Genomic DNA, 8,222 nt, shown 5'->3' on the forward strand with positions numbered 1-8,222 from the left:
AAAAATCAACCAATGAGAGTGTGCCATGTCAAAGTGGTAAACTATGCTCAAAGTGTTGGCAATGGTTAGACACTTGGTGAAGTGGTAAACTATTTAAAAAAAGGAAAAATGTGTGATTGGTTGAGATGGCATGGACCCCACCACACAACCCCACTCTCTCCCCTCTCCTCCCTCTCCCCGAATCGGTATACCTTCACCGATTTTGTCCCCATTTTCGGCAATATATGTTCGGCAAACATATTGGCGGTGGTTTGCCAATCGGTAAAGTGGGTTTACCCACTTCCACACCGTACACCCTAAAGTACAAAATTTTAAGCCACAAAGTACAAACTTTTATAGCATAAGTGAATTTTGGGCGGGCCAGATCTATTCCATTTCCTGTATTTAAATTTTGAATTCCCGCAACTATCTCAAAACCCCCATTAGCAGCCTTTTTCTCTCATTTGTAGAGAGAGAGAAGAGAGGAAAAAAGGAGAGTTAAAAACAGAACGAGGAGAGAGAGAGAGACGGGAAGGAAAGCATGATAGAGAGTCCGTCAAGGGTATTGGGTGGCGACCGGAGGCAGTAGCGGAAGGAGATCTGTAGTCTGATCGGCGGCTAGGGTTTCTAGTCGATATCGGGTGTGTCGCTGGTGGCTCACATTAAACTCAAATTCGATAGGTCAATTGCTTTGAAACATGTAGGTCTTTACTTACTACAAAACTCCAATTTCATGCTTACTGTTTATCACAGAAATTTACAGTTTTGATTACGGATTATTTGCTCATTTAGCAATGTTTTTTTTTTTCAATTTATGAACGATGAGGGTGTTCTGCCTTCTGTTATTCTTAAGAATAAAGAGGTAAATGTTCTAAATTTAACTAATATTTTTCATCTATAGGATGTATTATTTGGGATATCATTTCCTGCTAGGGTTTATGATTTTCTAAATTGACTTCTATTTAAGCTTGAAATTGAGATAGCAAATCTATACACACAACATTATAGTATGAATATTAACACTAAACATGTCATAAGCTTGCATTCTTATAACTTGGTTAAATGATACCAATATGACATGCTTGTACACAACCATTCTGGTAAATTTTACTTTATATATGAAGCATTGTAGAATGAAAAATGAAGCATGATTCCTTTTTTTTTCATATATCTTCATTCTCTGTTGCAAGTGTTAGTAAGTGTTTGTCGGTTTATGCGTATATCGATCTTAATATGGTTTTCAAGAAGATGAATATTGGTGATTTTGAGCTTGGAGATTATCTTGGTATGGATTGACAGGCTGCAGAAATAGATAGATGGATGGAACAAGAAACAAAAGCAGAAAAACATATTCAGAAGCTTTTGTTACTTGGTGTATAATACTTCTTCACATAATAATTTTCATTGTTTTTGGTTTATATTCTTTCATGAATGTGCAAACTGGATTTGCTTTTGTGTAGGTGCTGGAGAGTGGATCAGGTAAAATTTCTTTATTTTTCACTGAATTATTGCCTTCATTTATAGTTTTCAGTCACATTGTTGTGCTTCCTACTCAAAAAAATACCATTACAACCTCCAACTTACTGCGTTTTGGATATATTGATGATGGACAATTGCAGAATCAGATGGTTAAATGTAAAATAAATGGGTTGCATGAGATTATGTTTGATGGTAACATTTTAATTACATACATAAAGTGAAAAGTGAGTACATTCTTGTGACGAAAAGGAGATAAACTTTGTGAAATATAAGTAAAAGTTTTTAAATATAGGTTAAAAGTAAGGATAATTAGGTAATTTAATGCATCTTTGGATAAACAGTTCTTTTTGTAGGTAATAACAGTGATTATACGATGTCGGACGTGCAGGGTTAACTCGAACTTGTAGAGAATGGTTGTTGTGCTCACCTTTGCTTACGCAGCCTCGCGTCTACCTCATCCTCTTTGTAATATTTTGCTTTTCGGATTTCTTAATTCGAAGCCGTCAAAGGTGTCACCGCTGCTCCACCATACCGCTCCGCACACCATTGTTTCTCTGTGTCGGCTAATCAATATCAAGTTTTTTATACTTTTTTCTGCACGTTGTCGTTTCTCTTTTGTTGTAGACAATTTCATGTTTAGGTCAATTTTGCATTATCATGGCTCCACTTTAACATCTTTTTTCCTGGCCATGGCTGCATTTTGAATAACTTTATGAAAGTCGTCAGGTATTTTACTTCGAATGAGTCGATTCCGATTATGTTTGAGAACCTGAGGAATCTTAAGTTTAAGAGTTCAGAGAGCAACTCATTCACTTGCAGGTGCTTAATAATGTTTAATTCTATTGGATAATATTTCATTTAGCGGTGGCATTGGGTTTGTGGATTGAATTGATGAGATTGTGTCAAATACATCAACCCGTATAACCCAAATACGGTATTTAACGAGTATGAAGACCACAACTATGCCGGGACTGGTAGTATTGCTACAGAATCGGTAAGTAGTTTTATGTTGTTCATATTCACACACACTCATTAATTTCTCTTACCATCCCTCTCATTTATATATATAGACATCTATCTGTGTGTATATATATTTCTATCTAATCATAATCTATTGGGTTTCTAAATTGTTGAATATTATTTTTATTATAAGTTTGTATCATGTTGCGTTATTTGAGTAATACTTGAGTTTTAAGGTGGAACTTAAAGAAGGTTCTTTAGACCAGTTCATAAATGATATGGAGCCCTTCTTGAGGAAGTAAGGGATGCTTGTACGGTTGTGTGAAGGTTTGCATTTTCTCTTTCTCTTTAATCATTTTCTCCAAAAGTAGAATTTTTATTGAAACAATATTGGTGCTTGATCTTATTTAGCACACCGAGCCAGGGGTCTCATTGGAAGCAACCTCTCTATTCCTACGGGGTAGAGGTAAGGTTGTCTACATCGTAAATACGGAGACGGCATTTACGACTCATGATTCATTTACCAAATATGGTAAAAAAGCAAGGGTCAATTTATAGACAGTTAAACAAGTAGACAAATGTGACGCAAGCAAAATTAATACGGAATCATGATTACATGTTTAATCGCCACATTTTTGCAAACGGCGGCACAGTCATAATGATGGTTTCATTAATTGTTTCTGAAAAAATCAAGTGCCCGCACGCGCCCCAACAAACATAAAATATCGTTCTTTACAAAAATATCTAAGGAACAAAAGAAATATCAAACAAACAAACATTTATTCCTCTCCGGATTCATCCGCCATGTAACACCCCGAAATTATAAAACTTTATATTGAAATTATAAAGTGTAAAATAAACAAAAGATAAACTAACTAGAAATAAATAACCTAGTTAGTCAAGAGTCTAGTTATAACAAAGGAACTTGATTAAAACATTAGAGATTTACTTGGTTTTAATTGAGGGGCTAAAAATGTTAGAATGGAAACTTATGTTATTAAAGCATAATAAATCAAAATCCAAACACATCCTTAGATGTGTCTGGAATCGATCAAGAACACAGGGAGCGACCAAGACTCCCCTCAAAACCCTAGCTCTTGCATTTTCACCTAATTGAAGGCTCAAATCCGCTCCAAATCAAATTCCAATCATAGATTAGCGATCACCTCGACGAAGGGGTCATAAGGTATACAAATTTCACCATATAGCTTCATCTTGATTTTTGGATGAATTCATGAGAATTGAAATCTGAGCTTGCATGAACAAGTTTGGATGAAATTAGGAATGAAATTATGTCTAGGATTGAACCCTAGTCATTTACTTGTTGAATTGATGTTCAAAATTTGTGAATTTACAATCATCCACTCATATGTCAAGTGGGTATTGTAGAATTATGTTAAACACTAGGATTATCTTTGTTGACTTAGTGTATTTGAGCTCTATGAAGCAAACCCAGATTTATTAATATGAAAAATTGTCATGAACATGTGAAATGATGTATAAATCTTGGTTAAATAGTTAGTCAAGAACTTGACTTCTAATAGTATGAAATTATGCACTTTAGGTGTTTGATATAATGCCTAAGAGAAGATAAATGTTGGAAATCGGACTAAAGACGCATATTTGATTAATATGGTGAATTATGCGTTATGTGTTATGAATAGAGTTCTAAACATCTATGGTTGAACTCTATAGGCAAGGAAACCGAGTTTTCAATCGGGCAAGCCGGGGGCGATACGCGCTTGAAAGGAAAGCCTTGAAGGTATGTAACTTTTAGTTTCGTTACATTATGCATAAATATTGTTCTTAGAAATGTTAATGGAAATGTAGTGTAATACCTGAGTTTGGTTGTTCATAGAAGTGATGAAGTTCACTCGACAAACCAAATGGGTCAAAATAAACGGATAAACTAAGGTTGATATGTCATTGAAGTGACGAAGCTCACTCGACAATCAAATGGGCCAAATCAATGGTATAATTAAGTTTTGGCTTGTCCTTGAAGTGATGGCTATCACTCGACAACCCAACGGGTCAAATAATGTAGCATAATCCGTTGAAAATGAAGTGGCTTGAATGTACGTGACCACGGTTGCGTTAAGTTATGTCTATTATTTTTACTAGTAGACTTGAATTTAGAATAGTGTTTGAATTTGGATGTCTAGTTGAAGTGACGAAGATCACTAGATAAGTAAATGGGTTAAATGTTGGTTAGAACCGGTTTGGTATGTTGTAAAATGGTGGTTCCCATTAAACAACCAAACGGGTCAAACAGGGGTTGAATTTGTAGTGTTAAAGAGACTAAACGTCACTCATTAAAATTGAATTATAAAAACGTAATCCATGGAATGGACGTGGTACGCTAAGATTGACAAGCCCGGGAATGGGTAATTACGGTTAGAAGCCAATGTTGCTGAATTACGCAAGTATGTAACTTGACCCGTTACATTAAGCGAATTGTTGTTAAATTGTGTGTAATTACATCGTAGAATAGTTATGGTGTTGATTGTAGCGACCATGATCGTTACTTGAGCTAATAGGCATTAGAATTGATAAGGAACCGTTTGGTAGTCATCATATTGGAGGTTTTCCACAAGATGAGCCAACGGGTCGGATAATTGTGTAAAACATAGCATTAGTGTTTTAATCGGATAACAATGGCGATATCAATCACTAAAGCACTGAACCATGGGAATTGGTAAGGAAATGCGAGTGGTACTAAGCCCGGATGATGGGCATAAGGCACCATAAACTTATTAGTTAAATGGTAGAAAAATGGGTAAAGATAGAATGGGTCTTATAAATGATAGTATAGTAATTTTTAGCCGTATGATCGGTGAGTCAAATGTTGGTATGATAGTCGAAATGAACATGTCTGTAATGAATTTACAGACATATAGGGAAGAAATAGCCTAAAACGGCATGCGGATTTGGGCAAAATCAACAAAATAGTTAAATGGCAAAGTTACAGAGCCCACCGTAAATTACGGTCTCCACCGTAATTTACGGTGGAAAACAAAAGCCTTACGGTGGATCTCTACTGATTTACGGCAGACCAAAATTTTACAGTGTCTACCGTAAATTACGGTAGATACCGTAACTTACGGTAGAGCCTAGTAAACTATGTATTTTATTCACTTTTCGATGTCGGAATTCGTTTATATGTACAATATTAATGTCAAAACTAATGATTTTAATGGTTTTGACCCTAGGTGATGATGTGGATCTTATGGATGACGGTCAAGCAAGTTTTGAAGAACCGAACACAAGTTTTGAAGCTTCCGCACTAATCTAATTATGTTTAGATAACGTTGTTATGTCAATACTAAAAAATCTTGAATGTTTTAAATATGTAGTTGGTTATGTTAATACACTATGACGACGTAAAACTTAGCTATTAACTAAGTTTTTGTTAGAAAGGCATTTTGTTTTTGCAAGTTGCTTATTTTATAATAAAATAATAAGACCTTTTCAAGACGGGTGTTACACGCCACCTCCAGCATATGGCGTAAAGAGTCCACGCCGTCTTCGGCCACCTTGTCAGCTAAATCAGCATACGCTGGCAGTGGATCATTGTAAACTGCCTCAAGAGCATCTACCATCTCCGCTGTTAGTTTGCCTCCTCTCTCCTGGAACTTGGGAGTAATCCTACTTGTTTGTTGGCAACTAGCATAAGCCTCATGGACACCATCATGGTGACCTGATTTGTAAGCAACAGTAGACAGGCGATCCGGTAGGGCAACAAAGGACTCCGACTGGCGTAGATACTCGAATGCACCAACCAAACCTTGGGATATTAGCGAGTTCCGGTCACCTTGCAGCCCTGCCAAGCGGCTGTTCAGGTTTTCCACCTCGGCGTTGGACTGTTCCATAGCACTTTCCGGCTCATGGAGACGCGCCTGCCAGGCGGTGGAAGATTGCAGAAGTTGATTCTTCTCAGAGACCAGGGAGTCACACATTTTGTCACACCCCCAAAATCCACCATGCGGAGTACCACCGCTTGGAGGCGTGACGTGACCAGGATCGAGCCACCAATCATATTGAACAATGTATTTAAGTAAATAAAAACAACCACAATACAATTGGTGACCAAAAGCCAGTTAACCAAGTTTTAAATTTAAACAGCGGAAGCATAATAAGTGATACCAAAATATAAGTTCATAGTCCATGGTTCATAAGTTTAAAGTCCAAAACGTAGGTTTAATAAGTTCATAAAGTTTATTTATTAAATACGGGACATATCAGTTCGCATCCCACAACGACCACCTCCATATGCAAGCTCCAAGCATTTAACGACCTGTAAGGCATGTAACAACGAGTCAACAACAAAGTTGAGTGAGTTCACGTTTGTTTGTTTAGTTTTAAGTTGTTTTCCGAAAACGTGGTTTGTCTTTCGTTGGCGTAATTGCCGTGGGGGTTACCCCGTAGTTGAAAGAAAGTTTAACCAGTTCATTTTACCCATACCCTATTCATGATTAGTGGGGGCTTCCCCATGTGAACCACTAGACCGTACCATATCGACTACTACGCAAGTAAGTTGTGCCCTACATCAGTGTCTATCAGCACTGACGGTTTGCCATAGTCCATTAGTACACGCCCGTCCGACTGGCACGGTGTGAGGTTTGTTAAACCTAATAGCGCTATTAACTAATGACCCGCTCGCCATTGGCCTCGGCGATTAAGTCGATATAAAATGAGGGACTTATGATAGAGTTTTGTCTAGTAAGTTTTAAGGTTGTTGTCCTACCCAAGGAGGACGAACGTACGTAGTTCTCCCAAAGAGAATACGCAGGATTAATACTGGCATCCTACCCGAGGAGGATGGCCGTACATATCCTACTTATGTAGGATATGTAGATTCCGTTTTAATTCTTTAACCCATTCCCAAACCACCGGGAATCCCATGCCTTAGAAAGTGTGTGAACTCACCTTGGTTTGTTCGGTTAGATTCTCAATATAGCTAACAGTCAAGGTTGGTCAATCATGTCCTAATATAATTTACCAGTTAGTCATTTAGTGGCTTTCAAATAGAACACAAAGTTCCTACACGTATCTATCACATAACATGCATCGTTTTAACGGTTTATGCCCATCTAAGTTTCCCATCCATTCCCCACTCAAAATCAAACATACGATAATGCACATAACATATATAACATGTTAGATCATTTACGGATAGCATACTCGACATTTAGACACGCAAGGTCACAACTTATATCAATTCAGCATTAATATTCAAAACCGGCAGTTTTCGGTCGTCTTAACAAAATAGTTAAATTATTCCAAAAATTCCCAAATTTTTACAAGATGTCTTAAACATTCCATATTTTATTGTGTAAAAATATCGGGGTCCGGTTCACTACCAATATTTTATAAAAAATCATATTCCTGACTGAACTCAGATTTATGAATTTCTGAACATAGTCCACGGAACAATTTATTAAAAATTCATCGAGTGTCCGATTTACGAAATTCCAGTGGGGTAATTACACATGCATCGGTTGTCATCTACTGTACAAATTTCATGGTCCGATTCATCACAAAACTCAGGTTATGACTGAAAGTACGACACCCATTTATTGCTGTCAAAATCCAGCTTAAGTTGCTGTTACAAATTAATACTTTAAAAATAGTAAACGGAGTCCAAAAATTACGATTCCGGTGCCATTAGAACCGTATTTCCTAATATCACATTTTAGAGTCAAAATATCAGTTTTTCGTTAGGTTTATGACCTGTTTACAGCCAACTGAAGTTGGCTGTAAAACTTGGACAGATTCTGATTTTTAGTGTTTAACCTTCTAAATCG

The 8,222-nt window shown here is 36.9% G+C and overlaps 1 long non-coding RNA gene across 8 annotated transcripts; it reads left to right on the forward strand.

Annotated features, from left to right (window-relative positions):
- The first annotated feature begins 237 nt into the window (after positions 1 to 237).
- Positions 238 to 5,890, forward strand: LOC110869745. 8 transcript variants are annotated; one of them, XR_004866963.1, is made up of 4 exons: positions 238 to 1,458; positions 1,812 to 3,604; positions 4,114 to 4,180; positions 5,628 to 5,890. It is a non-coding gene; the product is annotated as an uncharacterized LOC110869745 (long non-coding RNA). The 8 variants fall into 8 exon arrangements; XR_004866964.1 differs by having other exon boundaries at positions 239 to 1,353; positions 1,440 to 3,604; XR_004866962.1 differs by having other exon boundaries at positions 239 to 679; positions 1,279 to 3,604.
- The last annotated feature ends 2,332 nt before the right edge of the window (positions 5,891 to 8,222 follow it).

Source organism: Helianthus annuus, chromosome 1, assembly GCF_002127325.2.
Source record: "Helianthus annuus cultivar XRQ/B chromosome 1, HanXRQr2.0-SUNRISE, whole genome shotgun sequence".
NCBI lineage: Eukaryota > Viridiplantae > Streptophyta > Magnoliopsida > Asterales > Asteraceae > Helianthus > Helianthus annuus.